This window comes from Muscardinus avellanarius, assembly GCF_963383645.1.
Source record: "Muscardinus avellanarius genome assembly, chromosome: 3".
NCBI lineage: Eukaryota > Metazoa > Chordata > Mammalia > Rodentia > Gliridae > Muscardinus > Muscardinus avellanarius.
The window spans coordinates 155,962,699-155,981,975 of record NC_137788.1 but is presented as its reverse complement, the minus strand read 5'-3'; positions in this window follow the sequence as shown (position 1 = coordinate 155,981,975).

The following is a 19,277-nucleotide window of genomic DNA, read 5'->3' as shown; positions in this document are numbered from 1 at the left end:
AGTAGAGCCTCAATTGATTGTTCACTTGCTCTCTGTCTCTGTCTCTGTCTCTCTCCTCTCTCTTTCTCTCTTTCGCTCTTCCCATTTCCATGCCCTGAGCTTCGCAGACATGGACTGAACCCCCCAATCTCCAAAAACTGTGAGCAAATAAGTCTTCATTTTTCTAAATTTTGGTCAATCGTTTTGGATTTTAGCAGTGAAAATGTTGACTGAGACACAGGAATAATTCCAGTCACAAGAATAATTGATGGATATAAGTTCCAATTAAATGTCTAGGCTCCTAGTTAAAAAATATTCTAAGTGGAGACCCCTATTTTCTAGTAACTACTCTGAGGGTGTGGTCGATACTTAATAAATCTTGGGCAGAACTTGACACCTAAAATATGAATCACATTCTCTTTTCCCCCAGTGTATTTTATGTTCTAGGAATGTCTCCTGAAATTCTTCAAAATATAATCTACTGGTAGAAACAGATGGGGAAACACCAAACCTTATGGCGGACATCTACTAAATAAGTACTTATCTGGCAATGGTCTTTGTCAAGCTTATTGATTCAGACAATAGCAATTATCTCACAAATAATCTTAATATAAGAACTGCACACATATAAGAACTGTACTGCACATGTAACTGCACACATATGGTTACATGTCTGGACAGATGCATTTCCAGAAAAAAATATGTATAAAGTGATCCCCCAGTATGGTGCCTGGCTCAGAAAAAAGACTTTGTAAGTATTAGATTTATGAATCAGGATCAATCCATTTCATTTTGTTGGAACTGGCAAGGCTTACCCCTTGAAGAAAAAGAGGAAATGTTATATAAAGTAATAACCCTATGCTTTCTTCTCAAAGTATAAGGTTTATAATTTTGGATGCTTGCATATGAATTTATAGCAGGCTGCATCTGAAATTACTATACTGAGACAAAAAACCTGCTCTACTTAATTAGAATCTGCAATGCAACTTTTCGATTAATTTGTAGTTTTTAACAGAGGCAAAGGTACCATTTATGTACTATAAGTGATATTTGCTTTAATGATTCTGTGAAAATGTGTTTTCTTAGACACAAGGCAAAAGGGACACATTAAAAGCCCTATAACCATTAGCTATCTGTGGAATGAATGAATTGAGTCAGAGAGGTGCTGATTCAGTAGACACTCAAACTGGAGGATATTTGCGTGGAACGTTACAGCATTTGGAAGGCCACGTTAGGGAGTCCTCGACTTTTGCATCTTTGAATTTCAGCAGCCATTGATGCCCGTGATGATGGAATGAGACTAAGGCAAAGTTAAACTCAGCTGTTTCCTTCATCAGTGGTAGTTCTCACACAATTAAATGGACCAGACACTCAGCAATTCAAAGGGGATGCTTATATGGTGAGCTAGTTTGGAGCTGAGATTTTAGGGGGAAGTGGGCATGGCTTTATTTCCTTTCTTTGTCTAGTATTCTAAGCTGATTTTCATGCAATAGCCAATGTCTATAACTTAAAACATGTTAATTTTTGTTTGCCATCTGTGGTTTGATCATGAATGATAGTGCTTTTATTTCTTTAAACACTGATGTAGTTTTCATTAGAATAATGAGGATTTTTGCATTGCAATAATATTCTCCAACATATCTCCACATGCAGTCTTCAAGTTTTCTCTTTCAAGGGATGCAAGTATCCAGCCTATGGCTTTCCTCACAGAGCACACCACTATTTTCATTACTGCAAAAGTCTAGTGAAAAGACTATATTCAAATGCTTTTCCTGCCTTTATATCCTTATTTTCATTTTAATCCTCAATCACTTACTTTTTTATATGTAGAGTACATTCATTCTTTTGTCCTTTTTCCCATTCATTCAATCACTATTATTTGATACTATCAAGAGAAACACCCCATGAACCACAAATAGCAGACAGGCTGTCACTACTGCCCTCCAAAGGTTTTAAATCTAGTTAAAGAGATAAGACTCATGAAAATAGCAATACTGTGGTGATTCTCAAGTTGAATTGCCCCTAGTAAAATCTGTTCTGTCCCTTATTAGCTGTCTCTTTAGGCAAGTTCCTTTGCCCAGCTGGGCCTCAGTTTCCACATCCCCACCACACAGGCAAAGGATATCACATCAGGGCATCATTGCGAGGACTAAATCAGATAAAACAAGAAAAACCTTAAAACATCTGTGCTCTGTGAAAGTATTCAGTCAATGCTAGCTGACTGGGTGTTTGAAACTCTACATCAATATAATAGGATAAACGTTACAGTGAACTAGGAGAAGGTAAAGAGGAAAAAGATTGCCATCTTCCAAAACTCAAAGAGTAGAGGCATCCTTTCCACTGGTGGGTATACCTGGAAGGTACCGGGGCCAAAGTAGTGCTGGAGCTGAGGCTGGAGATACTGATCTGGGTATGACGGAAAGGAAGCTGAGCGCGCAAGGCCTGATGGGGAAGGATAGTTTCTGAAAGCGTGCCCCTCACCTAGCAAGGCCGTTCACTCCTACCTTAGTGCCTTCATTACTTCTTCCTGTGGCCCGGTAGCCTGGTCTCCTTTCCTTCACCTGGCTCTCAGTAGAACCCAGGTATGCCTTTGCCGAGGCCGTGGCACACAGACCTTACTGATAAGTTGGGTCTCTTCCCCCATGTGACCTTGCAGCGGGACAGGAGGTAGAACCCCAGAGGCTAGAAGCGGAGATATCGTGAGACAGACTCCAGAGGTCACGAGACTACAGATGTCAGGAGAGAATGAGCATGCCTATAAAACATCGGTACCTCCAATCCACGTGACTCAGATGGCCAATCAGGAGCAACTCTCCAGGTGCATGGCCCCGTGGTGCTTTCCCCCACGCCGGGGATGACTTCCTGGGTTGGGACCGAATAAAGCAGCTGTTTCTGATAACCCGGTTGGTGTTTTTACCTCCCTCTTAAACTCCATAACTCTATTTTCAACCTTCCAATTACCAGGAGGCATTAGATCCTGCCTGCTCTCACATCACGTTAAAAGTCTGTGTCTGGGGGTTACATTGTGAGCTATGGGAGGCGAGAGCCCCTCGCTCTTCATATACAGTTCCTCCGGCATTGCCTGGTACAGAGAAGACATCAGGAGCACTATGGGAGATGTGGAGAGAATAAAGAAAGGTGGATAAGTCTAAAGAGCCTAGTTGACTGTGTGGGGTTTGCAGTGGCTCAATAATTTTGCCAGTTCAAGTTCATCCTCTTTGAGGTGAGAGTAGCTTTCTGAATGTTGTCAAGCATCCAGAGAGCACCTGTGAGGCTCTTAAGAGGAAAACGACTCATTGTGAAGGAATGGGATTTCCTCTGCATTTTGCTTTGAGGTGGTATAAAAATTTAGGGTTGAAATTGTTTGTCTATTGAAAGAATATCTCAAATATTGTCAAATGAATTGCCCTTGAATCCATCTCATAGTGATAGCCATAAGGACAGGGAGGTGTATCGGGGGGACATTTTTCCCTTTAGTGAACAAAATAATACAAGACCTAATATGAAATAGTGCCAGGGTTCCTTTTTTTTACCAGTGCTAGAATATTACTTAGATAAAAGAACTGCTTAAAAAAAAATCTTTACTTAGAAATAGACGCACACAAAAAATGTTTCAGAAGGACAAGATTAAATAAAAAAGTTTCCGAGGTCTTTATTATATTTTAGAACTGAATGGTGTTCAAGTACGTTTTTCACACTTCTCTTGCTTTCATATAATGCACTGAAGAATTTACTAATGCCTCTCAGAGTCAGAAATTACATTCCTGCAACTGAGGTCAAAATTGCATGGAAGAGTTGTGATTCTCAGATTGATTTATATCACTTCTTTATTAATTTCTTTTCTGTTTATTCTTTTCTTCCTTGACCCAAAGAAGAGGCCACCAACTAACAAAAGCCACAAGGCCATTGAATCTTTGGGTGAATAATACTGACCCACATTAGCCAGTTGAGAACCCTGACTCTTTCTATGCTACGAAGTAAAAAAAAAAAAAAATTGGAGAATAAAAAATAAAGAGGTTATCAGTCTTGCAATTTGTCTTCTCTCGCAATGCAGATTAAACGGTTATAACTTCACTGGACTCCAATCTTCCTGACATCTGTCAAAAGGCTTGGGTCATCTTTCTTCCATTAGCAAGAGCTTCCATTTCAACAATCCCCTGTATACCCATATTCATGTCAGATACAATTGTCTACACCATGTCAATCTTCTCTGTTAATGGGATCAACAAGTGCTGAAACTAGACATCTTTCTTTTCCTTATGCTGCAAAGAGAAAATGCTGCTGCTTTTCAGGGACGGAAGAGCAAGCGGAAAGGGGGAAGATAACACTCTGGCCCCTTGCTCTCTAATGTTCTCTTTTATGTAGTTTTCAACTCAGGAGCTTCCTATTGTATCCACTGCTATGATTCTAGGAAGAATTGCTTTGCATCTAAAATGCTGCAAATGATTCCATCCCATAGTCTCCATTTACAGACATGATCAGTCTCACCCCAAATGGCTAGGATAGCCAGTGAAAACTTAATTGGGAAGAATGCATCTGGGCACTGCATAAACATTATCTGGATTTGAGAAATGATGGGTAGATTTTTTTTTTTACATCTAGTTTCAGTGCAAAGAAGCATCCAGTTATGATATATGTGGCCTATTATTCAGCCTCAGCTACAGTGTAGAGCTGCAGAGTTAAAACCTATTTGTGGCACACCTACAAATTATACACCTGTTGGAGACTTCAAAATTTGGTACAGAAGGGATTGAAATACAATTTCGTAATCCACCCAACTGACTACTTCAAATTCCTATTGATCCATGATTGAACCTGGGTTCTCTCAGAAGACATGGAATTGGTTCTTCCTGCACGTATAAACAAATTATCCTACCCTTGATATGAGAGATCCGACTCAAAAGTTCGCTTTAGATCATCTATTCTTTCACAAACGCATTTGGGAATCTAAGAATCTGGTTGGATGGTTATGAAATCGATAGCATATGATAAAGGGTGTGGTTACAAGAGGAAAACCACAGACTCAGGATGCATTCTGAGACAAAGGCCGACCTTTAACCACAAAAGCCCTGTGGGTTCTCCTTACCCAGAAAGGCTCTTAGTAAATCATGTTTGTGCTTTTTTTTTTTAATAAATGCTCTGTGATTTTTTTAGACACAAAAATCAAGTTAATATGACGGAAGAATCCTTATTAAAACAATTCCAGTGAGTTACTATATAATTCAAGTATTGTCCAAGTTTTTTTTCTTTGATTTTTGTTTAAGGTTGCATTTTTGTCTTCAATTCACAGACCCAATGGTAAGAAATGGATAAAACAACTTTAAAGATGACATGCCCCAGGAGATGTAACTTTGCTTTGGACATGGCATGTATTATTAAGTATTTATTATATAAGTGAATTTTATTTGTATACTATATAGTATGCATAAGCAAGCATAACATGTCTAACAAGTTTTTCTTCCCTAGTAGCTTAGGAGAGGTAGCTTTGATATGGACATGGTATATGTTATTAAATATTTAGTATATATGTAAACCACAAAATGGATCCTGTGCCTTGTGTGTATACAACACATACAAAACTACATGCATATATATATATATATATATATATATATATATATATATATATGTACCAGTCATGTCATTTAATTAAATGTTATATACTTACATGACTTACATAATAACATATTTTATATATCTGATATATGTAATATATATTTTAGCTTAACATACTCCAGTATGTTTTGTGTTTCTGACATTGGGCATGGGATTATGTTGGAGGTGGATTGCGATGAATGGTATATTTCCATATGCCAGGATTCTTCTGCCACAATTTCTCTTAGTACAAACATATATACCCTATTTTAAACTGATTCTGCCACTTTTGTCCTATTGCATTTGCTACGTGCCAGATCACTGAGTATACCCTCTTTCTCCTACTCTGAAGTCTGTGCCAAGTTCTGTCTCCAAGGCAAAGCAGAAATAAATACCTTTCACTAACGCTTCACTCTCATGGTAAAATATGAGGGCATCCTCTCTCGCTATCTGCAAAGCAGACACTGAAAACATTCCTTTCTGGGTTTTCTGCTTCTCTCATTCTATTTTCTCCCAGAATCTGTTTGCAAAACATTTTATGGAACTGGCAAGTTATTTGCACTGCTTTTGCATTGCAGTCTGCCTAATTCAATTGCAATTATTTGTAAACTGCCGCCATAACTCTTCTTTGGCTAATGTCTGCAAACTGTTTACTAAACAATAAACTTAATCATGCATTCATTGTTGCAAATGTCTCCAAATGGCTTCGGAGTAGAGCTGACTTGACATTTTTGCCTATTTGCAAAGCCATGAAAGATGTTTTCCGAAGAGACACCAAGTTCTATCACATTCAGTCATTCTATTTGCCGTACCTCTTCTCATCTAAAGCAAATTGTGATGGCCTCTTTTCTGGGCCAATTTGCCAATGCTGGAAGATCCAAAGGAAACTGGGTTATAACTAAGGCACTGGTAGCAGTGAATGAAAAAAGGCCAGAATGGCCCAGGCGGTCATTCTGGTATTAACTATTGCATGGGTGATGTATTTGTCAAGCAAATACATGAGATGAGGTATTTAAAAGCCTTTGTGAGGTTGCTGGAGAGATGCCTGTTCTGGAGACTTTGCCCACCAAGGGCAAGATTGGATGGCATCATGAAAAGAAGGGGGGGTGATTAAAATAGCTTCTAATATCCAAATCTAGAGATCTGAAGGAACCACAGTGTTCTTCATAACAATAGACAAAGAGGATACAGAACTGACATAGGAAGGAAGATAAAAAATACAGCTCACAATACCCAGCTGTGAGTCAGCCACAGTGTATTTAAGTAGAGCAATTGGTCAGAAATGTTTACCAGGCAGTTTGAGATGGAGAACCATCCTGGGCCATCCTGGCTTGGGAATATTGATTATAGGGGTATAGCTGAAACTGGGAGAAATCAGGATGCTCATTCAGGAAGGATGAAGAGGATAGGTGGACCCTCAGAAGGATGGTATTTTTAGTGGACAGTCAGAAGATGAAGACTTAGTTAAGGATCTGGAAGAAACTGGTGGAAAGAGGGTCTTGTTCTTACATGGTCATGAAAATAAGGGGAATATTTCAAGAAGGAATGGGTAGTCCATGGTGTGGAATAGGCGATGGCAGATATACCTAGGACAATGGGAAAGGAAGACTGAGTTTTATGATGGAGTCACAGAAGATCCCAATTAAAATATGGGAGTGTGAGTCATCCTCCTGGAGCCAGGGAGAAGGATGCTGAGGAAGGCTATGGAGCCCCAGCTGATGCCCCCATACCAACAGAGCACAGCTGTGAAAAAGAAAGAGGCTGGGAAGCAGCCAGGGCTATTTCTTCAGTCTTCCCATTATTGCCCTCTTCCCCATCCTGGCTTAGGACATTTTGCCTGAGCCATTAGCATCCACTCTCCCATATTCACTCTGCTTATGAATTTGCTCATCAAATTTACAAAAAAAATAGCAGTAGCTGGACATGTTGGCACATGCCTATAGTACCAGTACCGGGAGGCTGAGACTGAGAATCTGAGGATCACAGTTTAAAGACCATCCTCAGCAACTTGGGCTATTAGCAACCTAGCAAGACTCGGTTTCAAAAAAAAAGAGCTGGGTATGGTGGCGCATACTTGTAATCGCAGCATCCCAGCATTCAGGAGGCTGAGACAGGAGGATCGTGGTTCATGGACAGTCTCAGCTACTTAATGAGGCTGTTTACAATTCAGTGAGACCCTGTTTCAAAATAAAGAATAAAAAAATAGGGCTGGGAATGTAGCTCAGAGGTAGAATGCCCCTGAGTTCCGTCCCCAATACCGAAAAAAAAAAAAAAAAAAAAAAGAAAGAAAAAGAAAAGGGCTGGGATGTCGCTCAGAAGTAGAATGCCCCTGGGGTCAATCCCCTGTAAACACACACACACACACACACACACACACACACACACACACACACTGTAGAAATGTCAGTCCACTTTTCTTTCTGTTACCAGGGGTAATTATCTGTCTAGCCCTCAGAGTCAAGCTAGCCTCCAGTACAATCACCCCATCCCTTCTTGTTTGCTCAAGAACCTGGCTCCAGTAATTTCCTCCTCTCTCCCACGCCATCGATGTTCCCTTGTTTGTACACAAATGCTCTCATTTTTCACACCTTCTAAACTCCCTCTCATGACTCCACATCCGTTTCCCTGCTTCATTTCTCTTCCTGCACTTGTGACTCCTGCTATTCTTTCGTAAGTTCACCGTCCACCTGCTTCAGCCTTTCACTGCTGGTCTCATCACTGAGTGGGATCTCACAGCGGAGGCCGGTGACTCTCACACTGTGATACCCATGAACCAAGTCATAGTTCTTGTTCCAGGCACCTGACCACTCCTGCTTCTCAAAGCTCTTCATTTTCTGACTTCTAGACTGCCACTTCATGGACACTACTTTGACCTTGCTGGTATTGACTCATCCTCCTAACTTCCAAACATCAGAGTCCAGACCCTTACCTCTTGTCTTGTTCTCCACGTTTTCGACTCTCACTGTCTATGTGATAACATTTAGCCTATGGCTTTACAAATAATGTAAATATCAATAGATCCAAAATCACATGTTGAGCTTGGACCTAGAGACGTGACCCCAGATACTGTGTATGCATTTATCATGCCCACATGGATTTTCAAACAATAAATCCAACTCAATATTCCTGAATAAAAAAAGAGCTCTTTTTTAATCTTTAGGTTTCCCAATCCTTCTTTCTTAGTAAATAATGACTTCATTCTTCTGTTTGCCCAGAAAAATACCAAAATACATCTAATTTCTTTCTTTCTTTTCTTCACACCTCGGAATCAGTCCTTCAGCAAAAGCTGCTCATTCTGTTTGAAATAATCTACTATCTAACCACTGCTGGCACACTTCAGTGCTACCACTGGGGGCTAGGCCATTACTACTTCTTTCCTGGGCCATTACAGGGGCCTTCCACCTGATCCCTCTGAAACATTCCACCTGGATTTTTACACTTTCCTATCAAGAGCCTCTTCTCCACAGCAGCAAGAGAGACTTTATGAAAATATTTCTATGCAAGACTTTGCTCAGAGCTCCCTGGTAGTTTTCCAGACTTTGCCAAAGTTAAGATCAAAGTTCTTACAACATTTAAACATCTATTCCTTCTTTTTATATTGAGGATTGAACTCAGGAGCTGTATAACCACAGCTCCTGTTTTTGATTTTGTTTTTTGGCAACAGGGTCTCACTCTAAGTTATACCTCCAGTCTTCCTTATTTTGAAGTATACTCTTCATTCCAAATCTCTGTAATTTGCCCCTTAGTAAAGCTTCCTAAATTTCTTCTCAAACATCATCTTATCTAAGGCCTTTCTGATAAAACTCTCAATGCTTTCTACTCCTTAATTCCTCCCATATCATCCACCCTATGATATATACTTATTTACATCCTGATTCCTTCCACTCAATCAAACGTGGGAAATCTGTGAAAACCAGGACTTTATTTTCATTGCTTCTCCATATTCTATCTCCACTGCTTAGTCAAGTATCCCACACAGAGCTGCTGTCAGACAAGTATTTGAATGAGTAAAATTCAACGGAGTGAATAAAAGTTGAATAGTGCCACATGCACTTCCAAGGATATCATATGAATTCACTGCACATCTTTTGCATGAACAAATGAGTTTTTAGAACTAGAGAGACATGTAACCACTTGTGGGTTGAAGGGAAGAGCCAAGGAAGAAAGATAAGCGTTATTGGATATTAGCTACCTAACATGGGGGTATGCATCATGTGAGCCCTGTAAATAAAGACACCAGAGTGTTTCACTTCATGAACAATATGTTGGAATTTGGCTCAAGTGACTTTTCCAGAACAGGACAAAACAGAGAAATTGGGCTCTTTAGGATCATCTGATAATAGGGGTTTCCAAAACAGGGGTTATTAAGAAACTGAATAGAGGAAATCCATCTGAGATTGAAAATCAAATGGATCACCAGTATCGAAGGTCCAGTATCAGACTGAGGAAGCTACACAGATGGCACTGGCCTGCAAAGGTAGTTTTTAAAAGTCAAGCATGGAGAAGATCAGGGATGGATTCATTACATTCAAAGGAACTAATCAGCTGTCTATGGGGATCTCCAATATAACAGAGAATGCATTCTAGGCCTAAAACCTAGGCTCTGGTTTTGAAATTGAAGTAGGAAGAAGCTCCAGGAATCCAAGTTTTGCCTCAGCTTGAAATCCTACTCAGCCAGTCCCAGACACAAACCTATACCTGGCATAACCAATTCTGATCCAGTATGGAGTCTCAGTGTAGCACGGAAGCCTACGTCAGGAGCCATTTTGCAAGGCTAGATTCCTGATTGGTCAGGTCAGCCAAGGCCTCATTTGGGAAACACGCTTTCAGATTCCCCACATCATTCCACTGGAATCAGATATTTTCCATTTGTAAAACTGGCCACAGAATGCAACTTATAAAGTACCCAAAACCACTCTACCAAGTCAGCCAGCAAGCACAACTCCTCTTAGCTTTCGTAGGATGCCAGCTACGTAACAAAAACCCTCAATCCCCAGCCTTTTATAGACTTGGTCCAGTTGGGCAGACACTAGCCCTTAATCCTGCCCAGGCATCCTTCCCCTGCCACAGTGCACATCCCCCAAGTGCACAACCACAACTGGAAACATTCCTTGGCTTTCACTGGTCCCTGACTCAGAGTGCAAACTTCTGTAAAACTCTTAAAGTGAATAAGCAAAGGTCATTTAAAAAAATGTGACACTTACTTGAATCAATGTCTTCTTGAGGCTTTTGAAAGGTGCAGCAGGCATAAAATTTAATATTGATTGTTGGGGCACATTCCATTCCCCTTCTCTGAAGAGTCATTTCAGAATGACAAATAATTTTTTTTCTGACCCATAGCGGGGCATGTGTCCTGGGCGCACGCGAGTCCTGGGCCTTCTCCTGGAAGCCGAGCTTTCTTTTTTTCTGTCCACTCCTCTCTGTACTTTCTCCCTGCCTTCGATTTCTTAGTTCCTGCCGTCCCCTTCTGCTAACTCCTCTTAGCTCCTGTTCTAATTTCAACTGTCATTTCCCCGGCTCTCCCGAGTGCTCCGAGCTCCTGTTCTAATTTTTCATGTCTTCTCCCAGGGCTGCCCTCATTTCTGCCTCCCTGACCCTCTCTCTCCTGTTCTGCCTTTCCTTTTTCTCTCACTTTTACTCTTCTATGTCCCAGTAGAGACTTTGCTTTACGTTTCTCTCTGGCTGCTGTTTTCTGTAATGCCTTTTAATGCCACTAAGGCTACAGTGTCCAATCCACTCTGCCTCCATCCCAGATTCACACAGATAGGAGCAGGCTTCCTGATGACCTTCTATCCCATCTCATCTCCATATTTCCCTATCACCACCCCCATCCATCTATCTTTCAGATTTGATTCTTCAATCAGAATAATCTAAGAAAATCTCTTTTTATACTCCCTGGTCGACAAGAACAAAATATTGAGAGTTTATGTGGACATTCTCATACCAATGTAATCTCTGGTCCAATAGGATTTTCTACAGTTGAACAGGATGTCTGATGATATATGCAGATAAACAGAGCAAAGATCTCCCATCTCACACTGATCCGAGATGCTTAAAGGGAAACTAAGTTAGATTTCTCAAGAGACATTCCTCAGGGGTCTTTCTCTTCTCTCAGTTATGCATGGAAACAATTGCATTCTCATTAATTACAAGCAAAGTGATTTGCATTATATACAAACTGCTACACCAACTGTGTAAATGGTGATCTTGATGGAATTTGAACACACTGGTCTGGGTTGGCATGAAATAAATTTTCAACAAATAAGCTGTGTGGATGTGGAAAGCAGAGCCCAGCTGTCTTGGATATCCAGACTTATGACACTCATTGGTAGGAGAATCTATCTACATGTTTGTTCTCCAGGGCAAAAAGGCTTTTTCTATAAAATGATCCCTGTATTGGGGATCTGAATAGTCCCATATGAAAGAATGCATTCATATTAAAAAATATACAGACTGTGCCCAGGGTCATTTTGATCTCGGGATTATTGTCCAAGGGTGAGAACATCTTCTAGACTTATATAGAATTTTTCCATCACTAGTTGGCAAAGTCAAATAATTTACTCAAATACCTACTTGTTTCCAGGGTCATTTTCATTTGATGTAATCAAACAGTTATTTTAGCAAAATGTTTTCTCATCTGGACATGGTCTTTAAGTTTCTTGAAGATTTCTATGCCAAAAGGAGGAGAAAATTTGTATGAAAAATGTCAGAGTTGAAACTCTACAGATTCCATTTTATTATTTTTTTTCAACCAGCCATTGACACTCTTTCTGGAACTTATTTCAAAGGGCATTAAGAAGTTATGAAGAACATGTTATTCTTGGCCACGTATTATTGTTATTATCTTTTACAGATGGCAAATGAAAGTTTGAGGTTGTGACATTCAACCCACGTCGACTCAATACACTTTCTGAGTGCCCACTTGGTACCCAGCACCATGATGATGGGTGCAGTTGTCGCAAAGATGAATGAGACCAGGAGTGCCTTCTCTAGCTAGAGGTCAGGCCAGGAGTCAACCAAAAACCTTAGCCTCACTTGAAAACTTTAAACCCATATACCTTTCTCCACACAATAACCCCAAAGTTAAATCTACCTGGGACATCTGCCATAAAAAATAAATAAATAAAATAAATAATGAACATGAAACACACAAATAAAAGATTGTAAATGTTACTTTTTTTTCTTACCCACTACTTCCTAAATTGACAGATTATACCCAAACTTCTCAAATACAAGATGGAGGGGGAAAAATGTAAATTTTGCCCCATGGTAGTTTCTGATCATCCCCTGCTTCTAATTAAGTTATTTTCTTTTTCTGTCTCCAGCCACCCCCCCACCATGAGAATGAGCAGAAAAACAAAAACATGGGAAGGGGAAGAATCCTAGCTCTGTTGAGTAGCAGGATGTTATGTGAAACCTTGTTTGCCTTTTCTGCTGTGAAGAAGTTTGCTGAAGAGACGTAACCCTGCACTCTGCTATGTAAACCACCTACAGAAATGGCAGAGGTCACCGTGGGAAAAGACGGGGCGCTTTGGGCCCAGAGAGGCAAGCATCAAGATGAAAAGCAAAACCACCCAGCAGTATGTCCTGGTCCTCATCCTCTTTTCTCTCTCTTGCTCTCTCTTGCTCTTTTCTCTTTAGCTAAATTTCAAGTCATTCTTAATCCACCAAATCTGCTGACCATTTTCAAACCTAGTCTAGTAACCATGATTGGATGTAACCTTTAATAGTCTTCTGTTTTTTTTTTTTTTTTTTTTTGGTGGTACTGGGGTTCCTGGAAGCCCCTCTACCTCCAGGCTACACTCCCAGATCTATTTTTACATTTTTATTTGCAATCAGGGTCTCCTAAGCCAGCGCGTGTGGCTAGCTTCGAACCTGCGCGATCCTCCTGTCTCTGCCTCCCAAGCGCGGGGATTACAAGCGTGCGCCACCATGCCCGGCTAGTCTTCTGTTTTGATGATGTTAATTCTCCAGCTCTGATATGCATTCTGCAGTTTTAAGAAGAAAATGTTATTTGCAGAAATATGCTTCCTGTTTTTTCCAATATGTGTTGGGTTTTATGGAGATGTCTCAGGATCCTGAGGGACCTCACTGAGAAAGACCACCAGTCTGGGCCCAGAAGTGATTATTATTATTATTATTATTATTATTATTATTATTATTTTGGTACTAGGGATTGAACTCAAAGTCATTCTATCTCTGAGCTACATCCCCAGCCATTTTAATTTTTATTGTCTGTGTCCTCCTAGGTTGTTGAGGGTCTTGCCAAGAAGATGAGGCTGGTTTTGAACCTGGGATCTGCATGTTTCAGCCTCCCAAGTACTTGGATTATAGGCATACACTACCATGCCTGGTTTAGCAATGCACCTTTGTTTTGCAAAAAGGGATCTGTGGCTAAAAACAAGTTTTGCATACACTTGGTAAAAGACCTCTTTACTCCTACCCACTGAGACATCTCAAACACTCGGAAGGATTTTGTTTTAGTTTTTGCTTTTCCTTCAGTTTCTTGGACTGACCCTGATTCCTTTTTAGTTTATTGTCTGTATCCTGTCACAAAATGGAAATGTTGCTACAGTTTCAATGGTTCCAGATGCAATGCGGCAGAAAATTCCGATTTTAGGCCCAAATGATTACATGGCCCTTCTGAAATTTCTATCACTGTTGCTGAGTTTAGCATTTGCCACTCTGTGGCAAAAAGAAGGCTTTGATGAGGCTGTATTTATACTTTGAGGCAAGCAAGCTATCGTTTAATTTATTAGGCCAATATTTAATTTCCACTCAGAAGAACAAACTTGAAGTAGTTGTTCACACGCCAGCATCTCCTGGTGGGCAGTTAGCACTGCTTGCTGGATAGACTTCCTAAAGTCTCTGATTCAGCAGGTCAGGGGGGCCTGAGAGCAGGCATCATCATCACGGCCCCTGATGTAACAGATGCTGCTAGTCCAGGGGCCCGAGAATCATCTATTGAGAATAACATTTCTTATTAAGTAGACTGATTATTGGGGATTGCTCTAGAACATTTTGATTCTAGGTTTGAGATAGAGAACAAAAATCAGTATTTTATTCATTAAAATTAGTTTTTTTTATTTTTATAATTTTACTGATGCTTTTTAATTATACATCATAATTAGGTTCAAAGTGATATATGTAGGAGAGAGGAAAAATAGTGCTCTGGGATGCAGCTGTAACAAATAAAATTCAACTACCAAATAGGCAGTGTCTCAGCCCGGTGTGGTGGCGCACGCTTGTCATCCCGGTATTCGGGAGGCTGAGACTGGAGGACCACGTTTCGTGGCCAGCCTCGGCTACTTAGTGAGGCCCTCTGCAACTCAGTGAGACCCTGTTTCAAAATAAAGAATTAAAAAACAGAACAGAAGTTGTAGCTTGGAGGTTAAATGCCCCTGGGTTCCATCCCCAGACCCCCCCCCAAAACAAACAAACAAACAAACAAACAAAAAAAAAAACAAAGGCAGTGTCTTGACAAAAAAAAAAAAAAAAAAGAAAAAAAAAAAAAGCAAGCAAGCCTGGTGTGGTGGCGCACGCTTGTAATCCCCGTGCTTGGGAGGCAGAGACAGGAGGATCGCGCAGGTTCGAAGCCAGCTGCGCTGGCTTAAGAGACACTGTTTCCAAATAAAAATATAAAATAGAGGTAGAAGGGCTTCCAAAGACCCCAGTACCACACACACACACACACACACACACACACACACTGCACTGGAAAATATTTACAAACAAAAACACAGAAAAGGGAACCACTGCAGAAGGAAATCTGATACTCTGAATACAAGATCCACTGCAAAGAGCCCGAGTGCACAGCTGACCTGCATTGCTGGCCAGCACCATCTCGAGCCACCAGCTGGAACTGTGACTGCTGGCTTCCGCTTTGCATTTCCAAGAAATTCTGACAAGCAATCTAAAGACATGAGGTACAGAAAGTTGTGGCAGAAAGAGATCTCAAAACCTGTATACACCACCAGAAGCTGGCATGCACGGTAATGCACTGTGCCATCCAGAGAGCCAGCCCGCAGGACAGCAAGGTAACTGCATGGCGCTACTTGGCGGATGGCCACCTAGAGCAGCTGTGTGGACCCTGGTGGGCTAAGACCTGGTGGCCCATCCCTGAAGTAGTCTAGTTAGAAGCTCCAGAGACACCGAAAAGGCCCTTAGTGCTCAGGGAGGGGTACCCACACAGGGTCACAGGGGTCGCTCTGAGACTACACTGGATGCCCTTCGTTGATGGGTAGGGAGGTACAGGCCCAGGACTGGAAGGCACAGAGCTCAGGGTTGGAAGATGAGAAACACAGGCCCCAAGTGTGCAGAGTGCACACCCAGGGAGTGTAGAGCAGAAGGCCTAAAAGCTCAAAGCACAGGGCCTGAGATCACAGAGCCCAGGGCAGATAGTAGAGCCAGGACTGGAGGGCACAGAGCCCAGGGAAGGATGGTGTAGAGCCCAGGGCCTGAAAGCATTGAGCACAGAGCCAGAGAGAACTGAGCCTAGGGCCAGAGAATGCAAAATCCAGGGCCAGAAAGTGCAGAACCCAAGGTGGGAAAACACACAACTTTGTGCTTACATGGAACTCATTTACAGTGATACCTGGCGCCCTGACACCTGAGCACAAAGCTCTCAGAGGCAAGGAAGGGGTGCAAATACTTATAAATTGGGTCCAAAAGCTGGCAAAAGGTTATGGAGCAAGTGAGAGACATTTGAATATACTCTAGAGTCTACCACGGTGAACAGACATGCAGATATTGTATGGGCCCAGGCCCTAAATGTAAATTAGCAGGATGGTTGTTTTTTATTTTTTTCTTTCACACAGTCACTAGTTCTTTTTGTTCTTTTACTTTTTTCTTTTGTTTTTCTTTGCCTTTGATTATAATTGTTAGTTTTTTTTAACTTGTTTTGTTACTTTATGCATGTTTGTTTGCTCCCTCCCCTATTCTTTTTATAAACTTCCTTCTTCTAGTCTACTATTCTCTTCTCTCAAAATTTTTCTTTTAATGTATCTTCCTGTTTTATATTCAGGTTATTTTGTATCTCCATACCTAAATACTCTGTACTAACTACAAGAATTCTACTATCTAACCTTCTCTCATTCTCAACCAGATATTACCTTATTATACTTAAATTCTTACTCCACTTAATCATATCCTCTACTTTACCTGACTCCTCTACCCTCACCCCAGCTCCTTCCTCCTTACCCAACCCTCACCATTGAAAAAAAAAAAAAAAACAACTGCTTACCTGTGCACAAAACTTCAGACTCCTCTAAATCCCTACTGCTAGGATTGGATCAAACAGATTATCCACAGTCACACACAAAAGTTAAGAAGATGCCAAGACACCAGAAAAACAAACCCAATAACCTAGAAAATATGAGAACTAGGAACAGTGAGGAAACAAGGGAAATTGTGAACACTGACCTACAAGAAAAGCAAGAAGGAGAATTCCGAATCCTGACCTTCAATATGATGAAAGGCCTCACAGTAAATGTACAGAAAATAACAGAGGAAATAGAGACATTACGAAAGAATCAGAAAGAGGCCTGGAATGAAATGAAGGAGTCAATAAATGAAATGAAGACAGCAAAAGAGAGAAATTCTGGAAGAGAAGATGAAATGGAAAACAGAACATCACTGTCAGAAGACAGTTCATTTAAAAACTGAAAGCACAGTCAACAGCCTACAGAAGACATCACAACAACAAAACCTATACATCTAAAAACTATGGACAACATGAAATGTCCTAACTTATGGATAAAATGCATTGAAGAAGAGATAGAAATACAGACCAAAGGTATTCATAATCTCTTCAGAGAAATAATTTTAGAGAATTTTCCAAGCATGAAAAGAGACTTGGGCATATACATACAAGAGAAATACAGAACACTGTTAAGAGCAGAAAAGAACCTTCCCACACTATGTTATGATCAAAATGATCAGCATAGAGGCTAAGAAAAGAATTTTAAAAGCAGTAAGAACAAAATATGGGTGACATAGGGGCAAAACAATAAAAATTACCCCAGACTTTATAACCCAAGTCATGAATGCCAGGAGAAACTGGTATGCTGTAATCCAGACCTTGAAAGAAAACAACTTCCAAACAAAACTGCTATATCCAGCAAGGTTATTATTCAAAATTGATGGAAAAACAAAATTATTTTAAAATAAGCAGAATCTCAAAAACTTTATGAAGACAAAGCCAACACTAGAGAAAATACGTAAAGAAATAAACCATATGAAAGAAAAAAGAAGCAAATCTCAGAACCAGAGAAGAAATGAATCTGATCAGCAGAGTAACTAAGCAAATAAGAAATAACATTATGTCAAACAGAAGATAGAACACAAAATGTCAGAAAACTAAAATCATATTTCATTTATAACCCTGAATGTCAAAGGACTTAACTTACCAATTAAAGGACAAAGACTGTCAATGTGGATTAAAAAACATAATCGAAATATATGCTATTTGCAAGAAACTCACCTTGCAGCCAAAGACATTCCTAGGCTGAAAGTGAAAAGATGGAAAAAGATATATTATGCCAATGGAGACCAAAACCGAGCAGGGGTAGCAGTGCTGATATCCATAAAGCAGACTTTAAGCTAAAACACATCAGAAGAGTCAGAACACAGCACTTCCTTTTATTAAAGGGAACAATTCACCAAGAAGATATAATGATAGTAAATGTTTATGCCTCAAATGTGGGTGCACCCACATTTGTAAAACAAACCCTTCAAGACATCAGATATTAAACAGACCCAAATAAAATAATACTGGGAGACTTCAACACACCACTCATACCACTAGATTGATCTTCGAGGCAAAAGATGAGAAAAGACTCTTCAGAATTAAAACTATAGTCGGGTGTGGTGGTGCACATTTGTAATCTCAGCATTTGGGAAACTGAGACAGGAGGATCACAGTTCACAAACTGCCTCAGCTACATAGTGAGGCACTTTCCAATTCAGTGAGACCCTGTTTCAAAAAAAAAAAAAAATAGCCGGGCGTGGTGGCGCACGCTTGTAATCCCCGTGCTTGTGAGGCAGAGACAGGAGGATCGCGCTGGTTCGGAGCCAGCCTCGCTGGCTTAAGAGACCCTGTTTCCACATAAAGTTAAAAAATAGGTCTGGGAGTGTAGCCCGTGGGAGTGTATCCCGGAGATAGAAGGGCTTCCAGGAACCCCAGTACCACCAAAATAAATAAATAAATAAATAAATAAATAAATAAATAAATAAAAATAAAATAAATAAATAAATAAATAAAATATAGGGCTGGTGGTATAGCTCAGAGGTAGAATGGCCCTGGGTTCCATCCCTAGTACTACGAAAAAGAAAACACAAAAACAAAAGGCAAAAAAAACCAACAAAAAATCTATAAACCAAATGGACCTAATAGACTTAGAAAAACAGCATAAATCTAATCCCAAATCCAGCAGAGGTAAGAAAATAATTAAAATCAAAGGAGAAGTAAAAGAAATGTGCCTGGAGGGCTGATTACTTCTCTGGGATTAATGCTCTTCTCTGTAACATGGTCACAACAGCAGCAATCTCATAGGATTATTGTGAAGGCTAAAACAATTTGCATAAACTGGGCATGGTGGCACATGCCTGTAATCCTAGTACTTGGGAGGCTGAGACAGGAGGATTGCAGCTTCAATGCCAGCTTTAGCAAACTTATTTAAAAAAAAATAAAATAGGGCTGGAGC